The sequence below is a fragment of the Polypterus senegalus genome, chromosome 4 (assembly GCF_016835505.1).
Source record: "Polypterus senegalus isolate Bchr_013 chromosome 4, ASM1683550v1, whole genome shotgun sequence".
NCBI classification, from domain to species: Eukaryota; Metazoa; Chordata; class Cladistia; order Polypteriformes; family Polypteridae; genus Polypterus; species Polypterus senegalus.
Genome location: NC_053157.1, coordinates 99,626,944 through 99,649,015, shown reverse-complemented (window position 1 = coordinate 99,649,015; position 22,072 = coordinate 99,626,944). Strand labels below are relative to the sequence as shown.

The window sequence follows — 22,072 nt, the reverse complement described above, 5'->3', positions numbered from 1 at the left end:
ACTTAAGCCTAATGGATCAAGGTTTTATAAATACATAAATAGGGTGCCAAACAGGCAATTACAATGATTTTCAGAAAATATAAAGTCAGCTTTGGAATATATAAAATCATTCCTGAATATATGAAGTCAGATTATATTGATTGAAACGACTCGGGCACATTTGTAGCAAACTCAATGAGTTCCTAATACAACTTAAAGTTAACAAGAACATCTTCAGAATGTCAAAAAAAAAAACCCACCACACAACACTGTTCAGTTAATTTATTCAAAATGATGCATGTGCCTGGCATTTTCAACAGTATATATAATTTATTCTTTTTGTATGGGTGCATTTTTGGACGAACCTCACATCCCTGATCGACTGAGTGGCTTCTGTCGAAGTTTACCTTTCACTAGTACGAGTGAAATGACAAGCACGGAAAGGACTTTATATAAAGTAAGCATCGTAATATATAATCAGGTTATGGTGTTATACTGTATATTCAGAACACTGACTTAATATATTCCGAAAATTATATTTGGCTGTTTGGCACCTCTAAATAAATATACTATATCCATTTTGGCCAATAATTAGGAATTGCTTTCTCATTTAGTTTGATAAGTTCTACTCATCCATTCACAAACAAGACAGACACTGGGTCAGTGAACCAAGAGAGTCAGGTTCACCTGGCGTCATAGATAAATACAGTTGTGTCTCCTCAGCATAGCTGTGGTAGCTCATTTATGCCTTTAGGTAAACTGACCTAAAGGAAGCATGTAAATAGAAAATAGCAGTGCACCCAGTATAGATCCTTGTGGAGCACCACGTCTTTTAAGTATAATTAATACAATTAAAATATTCTAAGACAAACCAATTTAAGACACAGCCCAAGATGCCCAACCACTGACTAAGGCGATTTATAATATTGTGATCTATACTAATAAAAGGCAAAGCCCTCACTGACTCATCACTAATTCTCCAACTTCCCGTGTAGGTAGAAGGATGAAATTTGGCAGACTCATTCCTTACAGCTTACTTACAAAAGTTGGCCAGGCTTCATTTTGAAATTCTACGCATAATGGTCATAACTGGAAGCTATTTGTCTCCATATACTGTAATGGAGATGAGCTCGATGGCCATGGGGGAGATATGGGGCGGAGTTTCGTGTGACATTATCACGCCTCCCACATAATCACGTGAACTGTCAACGCAGTACGTAGAAAACAAGGAAGAGCTCCAAAAAGCGCTGAAGAAAACATGCATTATACAATTCAGAAGGCAGCGAAACAATAAGAAGCGAGCGACTGACATATACAACCATATTCATAAGTGAAGCTACTTCGGAAACAAAGCACGGTGTAAACCTAAAGTTTAAATTAAGTTCATAGACAGGCTGCCGCTGGCGTTTGTCATGCCCACGGGTAATGCGGGATACAAGTTTAATGAGGACGCAGGATATAAACGAGAGTTTTGATCACTTTGTAATCAAGTTAAAATTGCTGTTGAAGGGCTGTGCTTATGCAAATTCCGAGAAACTGTCTTTGTGGGGGGATTGACAGTTAAGGCGGATGGGGGAGTCACGTCATCATCTCCCTTCCCATTCATCTCATTTCGCTCTGAGCTGAGCTCCGCAGCTAACTCAGTCTTGCGGAACCAACTTTGTGACGCTGCCACCAAATACTCACAGAAAAATCCACAAGTTAATACACACGCGGTCTCTAGAGTTTCTCCACACTCTGAATCCTCCAGGCACTACTTACAAAAGGTTACATTGACAATCGTGTTACGTTATTTTTAAAATGTTTCCTTTTCTTAGCACAAGCACAGCTGAGAAGCTTTGATGCATGTGCTCCATAACACATTAAAAAAAAAAACGCATTTAATCACACTTTGCATTCCAAGCAAAGGGGAACTTCTCTCAATGCATGATTTCCTAGTACACCGAGTACACATTGATCAGCGCTTCCCGATTCATTTTACCCTCCCACCCCCTTGGGTTGAGAAGTATGAAAAAAATGAGGTTAACGCAGAAAAGCAGATCACCAATTGAAGCTTTATTGATGGCGAATAAAGTATCCATTATTCATAATTGTTTTGGTAAAGCCATACTCGGTGTAATCTCCCTTCCATTTTGTAATTTTTCCGCGAATAGTCATGAGTAAATGAACGGTACGAAAGTAAGAGCGAAGCGAGGGTGACTTATTCAGGCAGGCAGGTGACAGCTCAATAGCTTGAATTTGGATCTAAGTAGGTTATTTTTAGTCACCAGAAATATCTTTGGTAGGAATGGAAGTTGAATTTAGTCTTTAAATTTCTATGGTGAAGAAAAATTTATGCAATGATGACTAAATTTAACTTGCATTCCTACTAAACATATTTCTGTCGACTAAATAAAAATGCCTTAAATTTAAAATTTAAATAGAACTTGAACAGATACGATAGTTCATAATACCCACGCAGGATTAAATGCACATAAGAGCAGGAGTCATCCGTTTTAACAAGCAGCATATTGCACCGACACTAAATAGCCTGCCCATTTATTTAGGAGTGGATAGTAAAATTAACATTTTGTACAAATGTTTTTAATTTTTCTTCCTCGATGGATTCTGGCACCCCCAGCAACAGCTGCTTGCACCCCAAAGTAGATAGACAGATATCTATGTATGTATGTGTGTGTCTCTATATTATATTACATTAACCTAAAAGTAATTTACTATTTTTAGCAAGTGCAGTTTCTGCACTGTTTTGTTCTGAAACTTGTCAAGAATAGCATGTTTATTCAAGTGATCACTTAGCCGTGTAATAAACTCCCCTTTTCTAGAATTTTACTTAAGGCAGGTTTAAAAAGTCTTAAACACCAGCTCAAGAAAATAAAATCTACTGTTTTCAAAAATTTAACAGCAGTCTTAAGACATACAGAAAAAGACCCCATAACTAATGAGTTCACTAGGTCAAGTACACCGACAATTAGCACAACTCAGACTTGAATCTAAGGTGTTGAGTCAAGGTTTAGGTTTTCAACTGAGAAATTATTCTGCACAGATCAGGTAAACCTATCCAGATGAAAAAATTTAATTCAACTAAAAACAATTAGTCATAAGCAGCCATGTTTAACAGGTAGCAGAATTTAGTCTCAAAACTCAACACAGATTAAAAGTAACAGGTACTTAGTATTCAAAGTTATACTAACTTCAAGCACATTACAAAAAAATCTCATCTTGCAAAAGTACATTTATATATATATTTATATATTTCTACTCCCGAACACATTTGCATTTAAAACAAAAAAAAAAAAATCTGATCATAAAAATCCCAAAATAATCTCTTAAAAGAATAATATTTACCAACAACCAGACTTGAGAAAGTGTACAAATCATTTAGCCAGACAGATGTTTATCGCTTTTGCTACAAACATCACTTTATTCAACGCTCTTAAAACTGCCCATTTAAGAGCTCATAGCAACCTTGATTACTTACTAAAATTGACACCTATTTGAATTTCAAATGCTTAAATTCTCTATAGCTTAAGGAAATCCACCCCTAATTTTACTTTCTCCAATTAGAGCATACAAGCTACACATGTTTGAGATATACAGGGTGGGCCATTTATATGGATACACCTTAATAAAATGGGAATGGTTGGTGATATTAACTTTGTTTGTGGCACATTATTATATGTGAGGGGAAAACTTTTCAAGATGGGTGGTGACCATGGTGGCCATTTTGAAGTCGGCCATTTTGGATCCAACTTTTTCTTCAATAAGAGGGTCATGTGACACAAACTTATTGGGAATTTCACAAGAAAAACAATGGTGGGTTTGGTTTTAACGTAACTATTCTTTCTTGAGTTATTTACAAGTTTCTGACCACTTATAAAATGTGTTCAATGTGCTGCCCATTGTGTTGGATTGTCAATGCAACCCTCTTCTCCAACTCTTCACACACTGATAGCAACACCGCAGGAGAAATGCTAGCACAGGCTTCCAGTACCTGTAGTTTCAGGTGCTGCACATCTCGTATCTTCACAGCATAGACAACTGCCTTCAGATGACCCCAAAGATAAAAGTCTAAGGGGGTCAGATCGGGAGACCTTGGGGGCCATTCAACTGGCCCACGACGACCAATCCACTTTCCAGGAAACTGTTCATCTAGGAATGCTCGGACCGGACACCCATAATGTGGTGGTGCACCATCTTGCTGGAAAAACTCAGGGAACGTGCCAGCTTCAGTGCATAAAGAGGGAAACACATCATGTAGCAATTTTGCATATCCAGTAGCCTTGAGGTTTCCATTGATGAATGGCCCCACTATCTTTGTACCCCATATACCACACCATCAATTTTTTTGTTCCAACAGTCTTGGAGGGATCTATCCAATGTGGGTTAGTGTCAGACCAATAGTGGTGGTTTTGTTTGTTAACTTCACCATTCACATAAAAGTTTCCCTCATCACTGAACAAAATCTTCTGCATAAACTGAGGATCCTGTTCCAATTTTTGTTTTGCCCATTCTGCAAATTCAGTGCGCCGATCTGGGTCATCCTCGTTGAGATGCTGCAGTAGCTGGAGTTTGTAAGGGTGCCATTTGTGAGTAGCTAATATCCGCCGAAGGGATGTTCGACTAATGCCACTCTCCAGTGACATGCGGCGAGTGCTACGTTGTGGGCTCTTGCTGAATGAAGCTAGGACTGCCACTGATGTTTCTTCATTAGTGACAGTTTTCATGCGTCCACATTTTGGCAAATCAACACTGAATCAGTTTCACGAAACTTAGCAAGCAGTTTGCTAACTGTAGCATGGGAGATGGGTGGTCTCGTAGGATGTCTTGCATTGAAATCTGCTGCAATGACCCGGTTACTGCGTTCACCAAACATCAACACAATTTCTATCCGCTCCTCACGTGTTAACCTCTGCGACATGTCAATGGCTGTAAACAAAGAGAAACTTGTAAATAACTCATGAAAGAATAAAGTTACGTTAAAACCAAGCACACCATTGTTTTTCTTGTGAAATTCCCAATAAGTTTGATGTGTCACATGACCCTCTTCCTATTGAAAAAAAAAGTTGGATCCAAAATGGCCGACTTCAAAATGGTCACCACCCATCCTGAAAAGTTTTCCCCCTCACATATACTTGTGCGCCAAACAGGAAGTTAATATCACCAACCATTCCCATTTTATTAAGGTGTATCCATATAAATGGCCCACCCTGTACATTTACAGTATGTAGGAAATGCTGCAAATTCAATTATAGTTCAATATTAGATCCAACAACTAAAAATACTCCACTATACAAGCTTGAAGCAAGATTGGCTCAGACTATTTGTGTAGCTTATGCAATACTAAATTTACATCTAAGTCTCATATTAATCATGACTATCTTAGATATGATCAAGTTTAGAGATCAAACCAATCTAGCACAGCTGAACCAGATTCTCCTAGTTACAATACCAAACACACCCTTATCAGCATTTAATATAAAACATTTATAAATTTATTCAATTACATTTAAAAATGCTTAATGCTATAGTCAAAGGCTTTTAGTGTGCCACTGTGATCTGTAAGTGTTACTCATATCCAGTTTTATTTACAATGAGATTCTAAAGGACAGGGTGAACCGGACATGGAGAAGTGCGACAATACTTAAATGCTGATGTACCCTATTTGGCCAGGGTTGTCAGGGTCAATGGCTGTTTTAAGGGATCCCACGCAAGCAACTTCTGCAGTCAAACCAATTGTACCTTTGTTTGGAGGTTGCAGTTTTAAAAGGTATACAAATCTAAATGCATAACACTCCAGAACTCGCCTATGGTTGGAAGGAAGACATTGCTCCTGCCCCCGTGCCTAGGACACTTTCCCACACTGTCCAAGACTGGACAAGCACTGATTGCAGCAAACTCCAAATGCATCATTCTTTAGTGAAGTATAGCTCTCCTTTGACTATTTTCAGTGGTAAACCAATATTAAAACAGAAGTATAATCTTCAGTTAGTATTACCGATTTATTCTTTCAATTACTGCCATATCACTTGTGAATGACATATAAAATGGGTTTAAGAAAGGTGGCAAATTTCCAAGGAGACTTTCCCTAGGGAGCATGTTGGCTACAAATATAAAGCAGTTTCTTGTGGCTAATATACAAGTAAACTTCAACTTGAAAAATGCCAAAATAATCTTTGTACTTTATTTAGATAAATACCCTTTTCAAAGAAGTCTAATTCCAGAGTGCACTGGGGATGACCTTGCACAAAATTTCAGAAAAAGGAGAGGACAACAGTCATCCACTGAATTCACTCTAAACGTGCAAAGCATACCATTATTCAACGTAATCTTCGAGCACATTTATCTTGTTTAAAAATTGTAAAAAAAGTTTTCAGGGCAAGATCCAACCTTCAAACATTCCAATTGTGATCCAGCCTCATTGGGCTATATGTGTTATGGGTGCACACCAAACTAACATCATTCTGGACCAAAATCTTTAAATGCCTATCATGCAGCCTTGGTGTCACATTCACTCCTAATCCATTAACTGCTGTTTTTAGTGTACGCCCAAATGGGCTTAAAGTGAAGTGCAAAAACTAATTGCCTGTACCTAAATACTAGCACACGGACTTCTCTTACTCAACTGGAAGAATCCAAAACCCCCGGTTAAGTCAGTGGGTAATGTAATATATTACTTTAAATTGGAAAATCAAATTCTCACTTAAAGTAGGTTCAAAACTTTAAAACCTGGTAGGATCTAATCAGTAACATTTTAGAAAAAGCTTTTAAATTGGGAGAAAAGTGATTTGCTTCTCTCCTTTTTATTCTTAAAGTTTTACTGTGGCTATTGGCTTTCCTCTCTCTTGATAGGGGTTGAATTGAACTCAATTTTTAAAAGTTTGACTTGTTTGTATGGAATGTTACTTGCTTTTAATAAATTCAATTAAAATAGCTTGCCTTAATGCTAGAGGAAACCAAAAAACAAGCAAGGTGTAGTTTTATCTAGCCAAGTACAATTATGATATTGCAACAACAGAAACCTGGCTAATAAATATGGGGATGAGTATAACAAATGGGCACACTTTTTAGGAAGGATAATCTGAACAGAAAAAAGTTAAATGCTTATCTTAAGTTCAACATCTGATCTGCCTGTAAAGCATTAGGAAAAGGACTTAGTGGACTATAGGCCACCACCCAAAGATGACAGTATTTCAAGGAACATCTTCAATTTTAAAAGGGCATATTTACAGGAAAATGGGGGACTTCACTGGAATACCTTTATTAAACTAAGCTGATCTTACAAAAAAGGTAATACTGCTTAAGTGTAAACAGGTTGAAATCAGATTTTAACGAGATGAGTGACTACATATACAAATCCTTGAAATACGGAAGTCCCAACACCTGGGACTGGAAAATAGGAAATGTTACCCAGTTATACAAGGCCAACCGGGCAGATCCAAGAGAAACAGGCCAGTAAGCTCACCATGCACCACAGAGCTTAAGGATCAGCATGGTTTCAATCAAGGGATATTGGGTTTTGCCAATATGCTGGAATTCAATAAAAAGGCAAAAAGAAAAGAAGTTTAGTACATATGATTTTATCTCGACTTTCAAAAATCATTTGAGAAGATCCCGCATGCTGGACAACAAACAAAGTGGAAGCTGAAAAAAACAGTGGGACAATAGATGCAAAAAAAAAAAAAAAAAAAAGTGTAACGTTAATTCCAACTAAGTATACCAACTAAAGAGAAATTCCTTGACTCAAAGAATTTACACTGATTTTATTGTGCGTTTGCAAACAAAGCATGGGCAGAGGAGAAAGAACAGGAGTTTGTGTGGTGTTTCACCATTTTCTTGAACCTTCAATTAAGTTCAGGTTGATCCGAAGGATTACCCCCCACCCCCCTAAATAGTAAAGTCGTCAAATTAATATTTTATATTAAAATTACAGTTTGGCTACATTTTTACCTACGTTCAGGAGTAGCACATTTAATCCATAATGACCTCTTTGCAGCTTTCATGGACTGTACAAAAAGGACAGTTTCCAAAGCAAACCTTGTATTTTTCCCCCCCATCAGCAGCAAGTTTAAAATGATAACTCTGGTTTTCTAGTGACCTGAACAATGTAAAGTTGTTTACGTGCACATTACGTTTGTAAACAAGGCTTGAAAAGGTATTTTTCATTATTTCTTTGTATCTGTGTTTGTTAGAAGAGTTTCTAGTATGTTACTGTAGGTATTTAGGAGTTGAGGGGTAAGTGATACAACACTTAGTACAGTAAGCTTTTAAACAAGCCCTGTTAATGATTTGTGATGAAGAGCAGTGTGAAGCAGTGCAGAAGGATGTTTCTGATGCCATCAAATCCTGAATGTTGTGCTTAGGGAACTGTAGAGGAGAAATAAGAGGATGGGACTGGACTGCACCAGTTGTGAAACAGCACAAGCTACATTTGAAATACCTTCTTGCAAAAGTAGACACAAAATGCAGAAGGGGCTACACATCCATTGGTACTGGATTGCAAAATAGTTGACCAGGTGACACATTGCTATGATCACAAAAATTTAACTGCAGGCTGCGATTGTGCTGAATCGCACAATATGACCATCTAGATTTTGTTGAAGATGCTAAATTTTTAAGATATATGCAGGGAAGTGGGACTCAAAAGAATTTGTAGCGTTAAAATTTTTGGTTTGATGTATCTTCAGTTAGTTGTCCACTTAGTGAAGATAGTAACCTTTCTGATCAATTGATTTATTACAAAAAGTACAATTATGTGCAGTAATTTAATTTTAATTGGTGTAGATCAGGAGTTAAGTCAGGTGTACAATATAGTTAATGTATCAAGGGTAAGCCAATTTCTCTCATGCCACTGAATGATCTTTGTACTGTATAACATTATTCAGGTTATTAATCTTTGTGGATAGTGTTAAGAAAATTTCGGAGCTACTGTTAAATGTGAAATTGTATTGGTGAATGAAGGTTGTTTAATGCCTTCGCCATGGCGTCAAGTTAAAAAATTAAATGTTTTGACCATTTTAGAGGGCATAGTTGTGAGAATAATCACAATCAAGAAATCCAATTTCACTTCTGAATAACGACGTTAAAATACTCTCTAAAATCATAGCTAGAAGGATGGAGAAAGTGCTCCCCTCAATAATATCACAAGACCAAACTGGATTTATTACGGGCCGACACTTATCTTCAAATCTTCGACGCCTGTTTAATGTAATATACTCACCAACTAAATCAAACACCCCAGAAATATTATTATCATTGGATGCAGAAAAAGCATTCGACATGATTGAATGGAAATACCTTTTTACTATTTTGGAGAAGTTTGGGTTTGGCCCGAACATTTGTGCATGGATTAAATTACTGTATACTAACCCAGAAGCTTCAGTTTGCATCAATAACATTTGCTCAGACTACTTTAAACTAGAACGTGGCACAAGACAAGGATGCCCTTTGTCACCACTGCTGTTTGCAATTGCCATTGAACCACTGGCAATACATTGTCGAAATACTGATCAGATAAAGGGGATTAGCAGAGAAGGACTGGAACAGAAAATCTCATTATATGCAGATGACATGGTACTGTATATATCGGATCCAGAAAATTCTGTGCCTGCAGTCTTAGCAGCACTCACAGAATTTCAAAAGCTCTCTGGTCTCAGAATTAATCTGAATAAAAGTGTACTCTTTCCGGTGAATTCGCAAGCATATAATATTAGATTAGACACCCTTCCTTTTATCATTGCAGAACAGTTTAAATACCTCGGGGTAAACATCACAAGTAAACATAAAGCTCTTTATCAACAAAATTTCGCGTCTGTATGGAAAAAATTAAACAAGACTTGCATAGATGGTCAACCCTTCATCTCACACTAGCTGGAAGAATTAACACTGTTAAGATGAATATTCTTCCTAAGCTCCTTTTTATTTCAAAACATACCAATATACATTAATAAATCGTTCTTTAAGCAATTAGATTCAACAATAACCTCATTTATTTGGAATTCTAAACATCCACGCATCAAAAGAGCGACCCTACAAAGACAAAAGGCAGAAGCGGCATGGCTCTACCTAACTTCCAGTTTTATTACTGGGGCAAATATACAGTCGATAAGAACCTGGACACAAATAGAAGAACATACACAGGCATGGACCGCAATAGAAGTAAAATCCTGCAGTACTTCTTTGTATTCCTTGCTTTGTGCTCCAATAAACACACGCTATCGGCAATACACTAATAACCCAATTGTGCTCCACTCACTTAGAATCTGGAACCAATGTAGAAAGCATTTTAAGACGGAGAAGCTTCTTTCTGTGGCACCCTGCAAAAGAACCACCTCTTTCAACCCTCACAAACATATGCAGTTTTTAATATCTGGAAAAATTTGGAATTAACTTGCTTAGAGATCTTTATATAGACAACGCCTTTGCATCCTATGAACAATTACATTCCAAATTTAACATTCCAGCTACAAATTTCTTTCACTATCTTCAAATCAGGAACTTTGTTAAACAGAACCTTCCAGATTTTCCTCATCTTGCACCCTCATCCACGCTGGAAAAATTATTGCTCAATTTCAAGGAGTTAGACTCCATCTCTACAATATATAAAATCCTTTTACAATCCCTTCCTTTCAAAGATCCAAGAGGACACTGGGAAAATGACCTCTCAATTAATATATCAGAAAAGGAGTGGAAAGTAGCAATGCAGAGAATTCACTCAAGCTCCATATGCGCAAAGCATACAATTATACAACTCAAAATTATATATCGAGCACATCTGTCTCGACTAAAACTCTCCAAAATGTTTCCAGGGCATGATCCAACCTGCGAACGTTGCAACCAAGCCCCAGCCTCACTAGGTCACATGTTCTGGGCCTGCACCAAATTAACATTATTCTGGACAAAAATTTTTAATTACCTCTCAGACAGTCTTGGACTCACAATCCCTCCTAACCCATTAACAGCTGTGTTTGGGGTTCTTCCAGAGGGTCTTAAAGTGGAGAAAGACAAACAAACTGTGATTGCATTCACTACACTGTTGGCACGCAGACTTATTCTGATAAACTGGAAGAACCCAAACTCTCCTCTTTTAAGTCAGTGGGAAACTGATGTGTTATATTATTTAAAATTGGAAAAATCAAATACTCAGTTAGAGGATCTGTGCAGACTTTTTCAAAACATGGCAGGATCTAATCAGTAATATTTTGAAATGATTTTATAAAGCACAGAGAATTTGTTGATTTAGGTATTTTTAAAAGCCTTAAATTTTACACCGTTTGGCTTGCTCTCTCTCTCAAGGGTGGGGATCGATCTGTTCTTAGCATAATTCTTTTTTTTTTGTAAAAACTTGATTGCTATGTATTGATTGTAATAAAATTAATAAATAATAAAAAAAAAAAAGAAATCCAATACACATTCCAAGGTAGGGGTAAACATCTACTAATTGTGCTTCAGGTTGGAAAATGTTTAGATATGCATTACATTTTAACTTAAACATCCTTTTAAGGAGCAAGAGGAACCTGCTGTTTGAACAGCTTTTCAGTTGTGTATGGCAAGGCTTTAAACTTGACCTTTACTTTGTAGACAACTGAGCTACTCTGCTACACTTAAATCAAATTTAAAAAATTACACACACACACACACAACATATACATATACACACACAAGATTGTCCCCAACTGAAATCTTTAACACAGTTATGTTTTGTGATATTGATAGCTTATATACTGCATGAGAGGATTTGTAACTAAAAATAAAAAAATTACCATTCCAGATTCAGAAAAATAAAACCATCAATTTCCACTTAAGTGATTAACCCATATGAAATGGTTGCTTTACAGTTAACATAGAAATGTAAATCTTGTGATGCTTCATTTTCAAGGCAGTCTGCTCCTCAAACACTTCAGACTAATCAGGAATTTTGTCCATAAAAACTCCTACCCTTGCGTATTAAAAACTTGGAATGCCGCTTTAAGCCACATCTCTAGATGCCCCCCTAAAGATCTCAAAATAATTCTTTGGCTTTTCAAATGTCAAATATGTGAAAAGTGAATATTCAACATATCAGACCACCTCTTAGGAAATTTGAGACCATCACTTGCCTGTATACAGATGGCAATTTAAATGAAATGTTTATGGATGTTTTCATACACACAAATGGAGAAAAGATACGAAACCAAATTATTTTGATTTGTCAAGGTTCTTTACATATTGTTGGACAGACAAGTGATCTTAGAGCAGAGTAAATTGAGAAGTTCATATAGCAAGATCCATCTGAATTGGAATGTACAAGAGATGTGGAAAAGGACATTAAGCTTAATTTGGCATCAATTCTGCTTAAACTAGGGAGTGGTGTATTTGGTGTCAGGAGCTGCTATTAAATGGGCTATTTTGGTAAGTTCCACTGTCTGGGCCAATGGTTGAAAATACTTTAACACAGGGGTTCCTAACGTCGGTCCTGGGGACCCCCTGTCGCTGTAGGTTTTTGTTCCAACCAGCTTCTGTTTTTAATTGAACTCCTGTGCTAATTAAGTAAAACGGATATTTCCTAAGTTCTGTGTTTAAGGAACAATATGTTAATTAGAAAACTAAGTTTGCTTTGTAAAAAATAAAAAAAATAAAAAGTATAGAAGTATAGAGAAGGCCAGAAGGAGTTGCATTGAGTCTTTGTGGGCCTGGAGAAAGCATATGACAGGGTGCCTTGAGGAGTAGTATGAGGAAGTCGGGAGTGACAGAAGTATGCAAAAGTTGTACAGGATATGTACGAGGGAAGTGTGACAGTGGCGAGGTCTGTGCTAGGAGTGACGGATGCATTCAATGGGGAGATGGGATTACAATGGGGAAATCCGCTCCAAGCCCTTTATTTGCAGTGTGATGGGCAGGCTGAGACATGATTAGAGAAGCGTCCCCTTGGACGCTGAGGTTTGCTTATATTGTGATCTGTAGCGAGAGTAGGGAGCAGGTTGTGTAGACCCTGGAGAGGCGGACACATGCTCTAAAGACGACTGGAATGAAGGTCAGTAGGAACAAGACAGAATACATGTCTGTCAATGAGAGGAAGGTCAGTGGAATGGTGAGGATGCAGGGAATAGAGTTGGCGAAAGTGGAGGAGTTTAAATACTTGGGATCAATATTACAGAGTAACCGATTGAGGAAGAGGTGAAAAAGTGCAGGCAGGGTGGAATGTGTGAAGAAGTGTGTTGGGAATAATTTGTGACAGACTGTTATCAGCAAGAGTGAAAGGTCTACAGGACAGTTGAGACCAGCTTCGTTATATGGGTTGGAGTGACGACTGTGGCACTGACCAGAAAGCAGGAGACAGAACTAGAAGTGGCAGAATTAAAGATGCTAAGATTTGGGTGGGACAAGGGATGGACAAGACTAGAAACGAGTACATTTGAGGGTCAGCTCTGGTTGGACGACAAAGTTAGAGAGGCGAGATTGCATTGGTTTGGATATGTGCAGAGGAGAGATGCTGGGCATATTGGGAAAAGGATGCTAAGAATTGAGCTGCCAGGCAAGAAGAAAAAAAAGGCATAAGAGAAGGTTTAAGGCAATGTTGAGAGAAGACATGCAGGTAATGGGTGTGACAGAAAGATGGAGGACAGGAAAATATAGAAACCGATGATCTGCTGTGGCAACCCCTTAAAAAAGGAGGAAGACTACAGTCCCACTGCCAGCTAAGTTTCTAGTACAGCTAGGCTGACCAGCTGTCAGGCTGAATGCAATCAGTCAGAAAGGGGAAAGAGACATGATTAAGACCAGAGAGATGTTGAAAGCTTGAAACCAGGTACGACCAAACGTCCTCACATGGACATAATGCTATGATTTCACTTGGACTAAAGCTATATACAAAATCTTACACACTATCTAGACGAAGTAGGGTTTTAATCTTGCTAATCCAATGTTACTATGAGGCTGTTGCAGCCTTTCAGCTTCGTCATTTAGGAGTTTAAAAGCTAACAAGTTTATGCTTTGAATAAAGTACAAGTGAAAGTAGTGACATTGTTTACCATTAACTTATACAAGTGCATTTCTGTTTCCAGAAGAAACAAAGGATTAAATTAATATGCTTGCTTTTACAGTGCACATGATATTTTTCGCTTTTTGAATTTTATTTTCAAGGTTATATTGTTGCTTTAGATGTTTTTCAAATGGCTGTACCTATGCTAATTTTATCGCACAGACTGTAGAAATCAACATGCAGAGAGAACTCGTGGTGAAATACACTTGTCATCTTAAAGTTGGAACTCATTTTTGGTATCAATACAACATTTGTATTTATTTCCAACACAAAGATTACTTGTCTCAAGTCATTGATTTTAGAAATCCTTTATCTCCATTAATATATTGTGAATGCATTCCAAAATTTACCCACCTAATACATTGATCAACAGTTGTCTATATTTTGGCACAAATAAATGTTTCAAACAAACATTCTGATTGTTGCGAACTGGATTAGATTTTTTTTTGTAGGAGTTCTAATTTTATTTGCTTTTTGTTTTGCAGTACGATTGTCACTAAATTACAATGTAGACATTTGGATTAACAGTATTCATAGAATATGCTTACTAACCAGAATTGTAAAATGTAGACAGTAAATTAAGTTAATAGTTTTTACTATACTGTTGTGCTATTTTAAGAGGTCAATACAAAAGGTGTTCAATGAGAACTGTGGTATCTGCAAACTTTAGCTCCACCTTTCACCAATAACCCACACTTTTAACCATAGAAAGCTTAATAAGCAAAATTTAAATGTTTTAGCTAGATTTGCTGAAAAGATGCAAATGCTTTGGAACAGTTGAACATCCCTGGGTTAATATATTCCTGCAGAGAATGCCCCCCAATCTTTGCAGTTCAAAAAAATGTTCTTTTCTCTAGAATTAGCTCATTTTGTAAAAAAAAATTCATTTATCCCCCCACAAGCCATGCCACAGTTGGAAAGCATCCATGCAGAGCTTGTGAATCACAAACATTCCCTTAGGTTTTTTTCTCAAGGATGAGGACACTCCACCCACCCATGGACATTGGGACAGTTATTGATAGTATACAAGTGCTTAACAGATTAACCGCCATTGCATCTGCTTGTATCCTACTGTTTGGCTTTATGTATGCCCAAATTTGGTATCTCCAAAAGGACTAACATACATTTGAAGTAATGCAGATCATCTTGGAACTTGATGCAAAGTTGTCAGGTAAAGTGCATGCACGGAGCATTAGGCTGCTGAACCCATAATCCTGGGAGGTGTCAGCCAGTTTTGTTTTCCCTCGACCTTTTATATTTCAAGACATCTCCCCTATATTTTGAGTTTCATTAACTGAAAACACAGATTTTAGAATGTATTGTACTGTGATGTTCACAATATAGCAATACTTCATATCCAGATTCAACAGGTTTATTTACATATGTTCAGTAAAACAAGATGTTCAGTTCCTGATATTCTTACACTGATTAGATTGAGCTGATTGCATTTTTATATTTTTTCCCCATTCGTAGATAATGTTATGATATATGATAATGTTAAGGACCTTAAAAAGCAGCACTTGGTTTTGTCTGATCAGTGCAAGACAACACTTGAAGTAAAATTCTGTTTTATGCCAGGATTTTAAACACGTTTATTTAAAGAGTACTTTAACAAAAAGTACTTTCTGTAATATATTAATTCTTTTAAAATGCAACACTTAATCTTGTTTTAAAAACCTGGTTTGCAGAAAGTTATTTTTTTATTTTTATTTTTTTTTCAGTTTTAAAAATAAAGACTGCCTTGTTTTGAAAACGTTTTATTGTATATCTATAAAATTTTGAATAGCATAAATGTACTCCTACAACAGTATATTAATAAAGTATCTATCTACTGTATATTCATAAAAATAGTTGAAGATTGATTTTGGAGACAAATATTGGCTTAAATATTTTCGTTAAAGTTCAACTAATAGGAAAAACATTAACTAACCCAACTTAAAGTGTGAATTGAAGTACTTTAAAATTTTCATACACACCCCTCTCATTGTGGATGAACTTAAAAGTACTCCTTATAAGGATTTAGGAGTCATTGGAGGAGATTTCACTTTCAACTTCCAGAGGGTATTAAAAAGTAATTAAGACTTCTAATAACGTTAGGCTATCTAGCACAATGTGCAGACTGCATGTTCAAGGAGGTTATGCTCAAGGTTTAAAAACGCACTAGTGAGCACTTAGAAAGTCCAGAGAAGAGCAACTAGGTGAATTCCAGGACTACAGGGAATGAATTATGAGGAAAGTTAAAGAGCGGAGTCTTTTCAGTTCAAGGAAAAGATTAAGGGGTGAAAAACTTATGAAGGGAATTAGTATAGGGTGGTCCAGATCTAATTATGCATTTTTCATTACACAATAACTTAAGTTTATTACAATCATCCGAAAAATTCCGGACCATCAAGACGTGTGCGAACTGACGACATGAAGAATCGCCTTCCTGCCGAACTAGAATTATCCCCGCATAAAACAAAGTCATCCAGACTATCTGGATCTGCATAATTAGATATGGGCCACCCTGTACAGCGGATTGAGACCAACTTTCACAATGGAGTTAAAGAATATGGGGACACAGTTGGAAACTTATGGGTAAATTATATACACACACACACAAACACTAACAGAGGAGGTTTCTTCACAGAGAACCACAGATGCATGAAATAAAAGTTACCAAGTACTAAGAACCTTCAAAACTAATTGAAACTTGAGGAAGCAAGTTGATAGGACTAGCAACCTTTATTGGGCTGAATGACAAACTTCCGGAGAATTTTCACTGACCTTGTGACAGACCATCTCTGCTCCACCTTGTGGAATATCCCTTAACACACACACAAAAAATCACCAACCAACAGGACTTGAAATGTTTAAGTGTCTTACCAATCAGAATGACTTATGCGCTTCTATATAGGAGAAAGAAGAGTCTTTCCTTTTCCCAGACTTTTTCCAGTTGGCCAATACCTTCATTGTCCCTTCATTTTTTAAGTACTTTTAAGTTTTTAGCATCAGCTTAAGGGAGGGCCTGAAGAAGCCATATATTTCATTAAATCAAAACTTCTGCCTCTACTTTCTGTAGTGCTGTTGGTAGAGTGGACTCAGAAAAGCAATAAGTTGTTAAGTGCAAATTTTACAGGGTGCTTAACATGCAAAAGGTTTAAATGTACAGTATAATAAAAAACTTCAACCTGGTTAACAAATGTAGTGCAACAACAAATGTCTAATAGTTTTCTCCAGCTGCTGACAAGACAAGACTGGTGAGGGACAGGGGAGAGAAAAAGAATCCCATGGTCAAACAGAACAAAACTGGAGACTTAATGCAACTAACAATCACACCTTTTCCGGACATTCTATATTATTTTATAAGACTATGTGAATCAGTCTTTACAGAGTCCTTCCACCATCCTTGGGTTCATTCTTGCATGTACAGATTAAACAAAACTAGGCCTATTAAATCTACATTTTTCATTAAAGCCTGATAGAAGCCAACATAATATGCCAGGAATCAATGATGGGTTCTCATGCTTCTAGCAGAGGGTACAATACTTGACATGGGTTCATCTTAACCAAATGTTCTCCAAAACGACTTTCATTCTAAGATTAAGAATTCATAGACGGTATATTCATGAGAACCATTAGCTGATATTTTGCTTTATATCACCGTAATGCTATTGTGATACAGCATTGTTTCACACATCTTTTCAAGAACACCACAATCAGGTGAACAGCAAACACATTCACACATTTTCTTGTACACCACTTGGGATATAAATGCCTGCAGTCAACAAATCCACTATGTTGTCTCCTAGTACTTTAAAGAGTAACGAATACCCAATTGCTACTGCACATCTTTAATATCACCACTGCTCTACAGTACACACCAGGCCATGAACTTTCAAGAGCAGGATTCTTGATCTGCATGAATGTTACACAATGCTGAGCTTAAACAATAGGCCTTTACCTTATGAGAAAGCAAACAACCAAGCTCAATGTGGTTACAGTGTTGACCTTAACACAAGAATTACCAAAGCCTATGAGGGAAAACAAAACAAAAAAAAAAAAAAAACACTTAAATCTGGTCCACCTTAAATCCCTTTGCACCACTCCATCATCGTTTTTGTCCTATAAATGTGCCGATAAAGACAAGCAGCCTGCTATTCCATCCCCAACCGCCGCAGAACATACACAATGTTCTCCCAGCCCATGCGCGGATTATCTGGGAGTGAAATGCTGGAGTTTGAGTGGAAATAATTTATTTGGAACACATGCATTTCATGTGTTCTGTTTGTACAATCTGTGTAAACACATTGTTCAAACGACCGTTTTTCAGATTTTAGTAATGCATGACAAAATGTAGGCATAATCTATATAATGTGTGAAGCCTGAAGTCACTTTCACAAAAGTTTCAAGGATGAAACCGCTTCCATGGCATAGTGGTGAAATTTGCTGACATGTAATCAAGAGTCCCAGGGTCAATCCTCACTGCCTTTTTATATTTACCGTTTTCAGTAGTGAGCTGCGGTTATTATACAACACACACATACATTTGGTTTGTGTCTTTAACAGCCGATGTACATTTATAGTACTTGTGATAGTGACAAATAAAAGTGAAAAAAAATTATAACTGTAAAAGTTAAAAATACGAAGTAATTCTAGTGTTAAGGCACGGTGAGCTTAAGTCCAGGTATACTAGGATGTACCAAGTCAGGATTAAAGATGTGGCAGTTACCAGTTATCACAATATACCATAGTCAAATCCAGACACTACTACATATTTTAACTGCTATAAAACATTTTAATGAATGACACAATAGTTTTAAAAACAAGGTACTAACACATAGGCTGCATGGAAACCAGGTATCTAGCACCAATATAAAAATGACAAAGCAGTGCCAGTGATTCAGAGCTCCTTCGCCCATCAACAAAAGATGTCTGAAGCAGGGTCCTATTTTGTATGTTGCAACCAAACTGGACCAGTCTGAAAGATATTCTTGTTAAAAAAAAATAAAAAATTAGAATCTTATTAGGATAGTTTTTTGAATTCATACACAATTTATCTAAAGAACCAAGTGCTACTAATGCATCTCCATTATTATGATGTAATACCATACTGCTTTTAAAATTGGTCTTCATATTTAGAATGATTGAAGGTAAATTTCTTTGAGCACCTGGAGCAGTGATGAACTGCCACATGATCTAAGTGCAGGCAAAGAGCTCTGTCCAGTAACGAACAGTGCATTAAAGAAAAACATTCACTGATTGATAAATGCCCTATAGTCAGGGAAGACGAGTCTTTGTATGTTTCGATATATTCTTGGAGACCAAATATAATATTTAGGTCTGAGATATATGTAAGACATCACACGTTGCCCAAGCCTATAAGAAAGTCTTAGAGTAGTAGGGAAAGCAGACTGTGCATGTGTTAACAGTTAACACACTAGGGAATAATGTGCTTATGTATATGGTCTTTCATATGGTACTTTTGTGGTTAGTGTTTGTGTGTATGCGTATATGCATGCAAGCGTGCGATAGGGCTCATTTAAACTTCGTGCTCACAACGCGTACGTGCACACATCATGGGTGCCATGCGTTCCAAGCGCTCATTCGACACTCCTCCAAGGAGGTCTTTAGAAATTAACGTGACACATGCGCGAGTTGCAGTGCCAAAGTTGGGGGGGCACACTGCGATAACCATTGGAATGTGACAGAGTCTGTTTACCATCTACAGGTACATGTGACCAAAAGCCGCTCTGAGGATTCTACAGGACTGATGTACCTGCTTCAATGTTTGATGAATGGTTCGATGTGGTGAAGCAAAATGCAGACATCAAATGCATTTGTGGCGCTTTTCTATTCAAGCGTCTTAGATTCCCCATCGTAATGGAATTTTAAAAGTCTCACATACCATCTTCTGTGTCATCGTCTTTTTGTAACTTAACAGCAACAGAATGTACATAGTTGTAGTTAAGCCACAGAGGGAAAAAAAAAAAAATTGACACAGTGAAAAGGTATATTTTGTAATTAAAGTGGAAATTTCGGCTTTAATCTCAAAATGTCTTTTACAATAATCTACTTTAATGATTAAGTAAACTACAAAGGTTGAACGTCATCTTAAAACCGACCCAGTTAAAATCGCCATGCGCTTCTGGGACCTCCTAACAGGACAGAAGTGGCAAGCAGCAATAGATCACCACAACACACATTAAAGGCATGATATTCCAACTCTCTGCAGATTTATATACTTGATATCACTTTCATGATGAAAATGTAGGTTACATTTTACAGGTCGTTAATTGTTTGAATAATGAATAGTGTTACACACATGGGGCGACACTGGCAGTGTGGTAGCGCTACTGTCTCACAGGGAGTCGTGTCGCTGGTGTTCCCTGCCTGGAGCTTGCAGGTTTTCCTGCTGGGTTTCCCCAGTGTGCTCCAGTTTCCTTCTAAAAGGCATGCAGATTTCGGGATTTGGCGACTTTAAAATGATGCTAGTGTATGCGAGTACTTTTATTCACCTTGCAATGAGCGGATGCCCCGTCCAGGGATTGTTTCTGCCTTGTGCTCAATGCTAGCTTGAATGAGAACATCCCTGGATTGATGTATTTAATTAATATAGACATCCTTTTTTCAAGAAATTGCGGCAAGGTGTCCTCAGAATTTAATGGGTGCTCCAGCCACCTGGAGCTCTAACCCTGATAATCTCTCACTGCCACCTGGTGGAAACCTCCAGATTTACGTAAGGTACGCGCACAAGTATAAACAGTACAAAGCTTGTGTAGCAATTACATTCGCTGGAGCATGTGTCGTGTTAAGTATAAATCTGCCATTAATCTTAAAGTGCAACAGCAGACCAACCCGGTAAACTTGTTGAGTACACTTAACCCTGAAGAAAATGGGTAAATGGTAAATAGAGTGAAATACGACGATTTGACAGATTTCAGTTTAAAATGTGTGGAAATTTTTAAACTACATTAATACCGTGATAATACTGAAACCAATGCTTTTGGTCTCATACTCTGAAGTAATCAAGCATCCTTGCTCAGTATTTCAAAGTTGTTCTGGCATTCTGAGTTGCACTCAAACTGTATTACAGTCAATATATAATTTTACCAGAAGTGAGCTGCAGAGAATTTAAATTTGCAGTTTGACAACAAAGAATGGAATAAAACAGTTTAACCAGTCATTTCTTGCATACCAGTAGGAAACCCTATGGACTGGCGTTTCGAAAACTCAAACTGGCACTTGAAATCCTCATACCTGCTGCATGGATTGGTAAACGTTATTTTGGAAAGCTAGGGCTGAATTGTTTAATGCAGTGACAAATTTAGAATATGTAACCTAGCAGATAATGATTTAAAAAAAAATATTTTTTTTTTTAAATCGTCCATAATCATTATCTGCTAGGTTACATATTCTAAATTTGTCACTGCATTAAACAATTCAGCCCTAGGTTTCCAAAATAACACCTACATCTCTCTATCTCCACACAACTGAAGTTTGAAACTGTCAAACGACAATACACCTACAGGAACTAAATGAGGTGATCCACAGTTCCCAAGACATGCTTATAAGCCCAAGATTACAAGCTCTGAAATAAGGGAAAGAGGGGGGGAAAATTAGTTTTACACTTGAACATACTGGCATACCCTGTACTCATGAAACCTGTGGGCTAGAAAGAAGGGTAGCCATATGTCAATGTACTTGCTAGTTTATAAGCTTGTTTCAGCCATTTAAGCAACTTGCAAATGACTACTTCTGTGGCGGGGGATTGTTTTCGGGGTGGATAATGCAGAGTAGAAGCATAGTAACCAGAACAGCACCTCAAACTAAGAATATTACACTTAAATTTACAGCACAGCTCTCAAAGTTTCTATAATATATAGTTCAATTACTGGCATCCAACAAAGTGGATTGCTTAATTTTTTCCTTGATTTAACAACGTGTAACTTTTTCATAACACAGGTATTCATTCTAACATCAGCAATGAAAATATTTTTGCGGAGGTTAACACAAATTAAGCCATCCAACAGATCTAAACTCCTGTTGGATCCAAAAGGATGTGGTTAACTTACCAGATTGACACGATACAAAAGT

The 22,072-nt window shown here is 37.2% G+C and overlaps 1 protein-coding gene across 2 annotated transcripts in view; it reads right to left on the bottom strand.

The window, feature by feature from the left end:
- vldlr (very low density lipoprotein receptor) overlaps positions 1-22,072 on the bottom strand; it is a 258,783-nt gene that overhangs the window by 164,925 nt on the left and 71,786 nt on the right. The window lies entirely within an intron of this gene.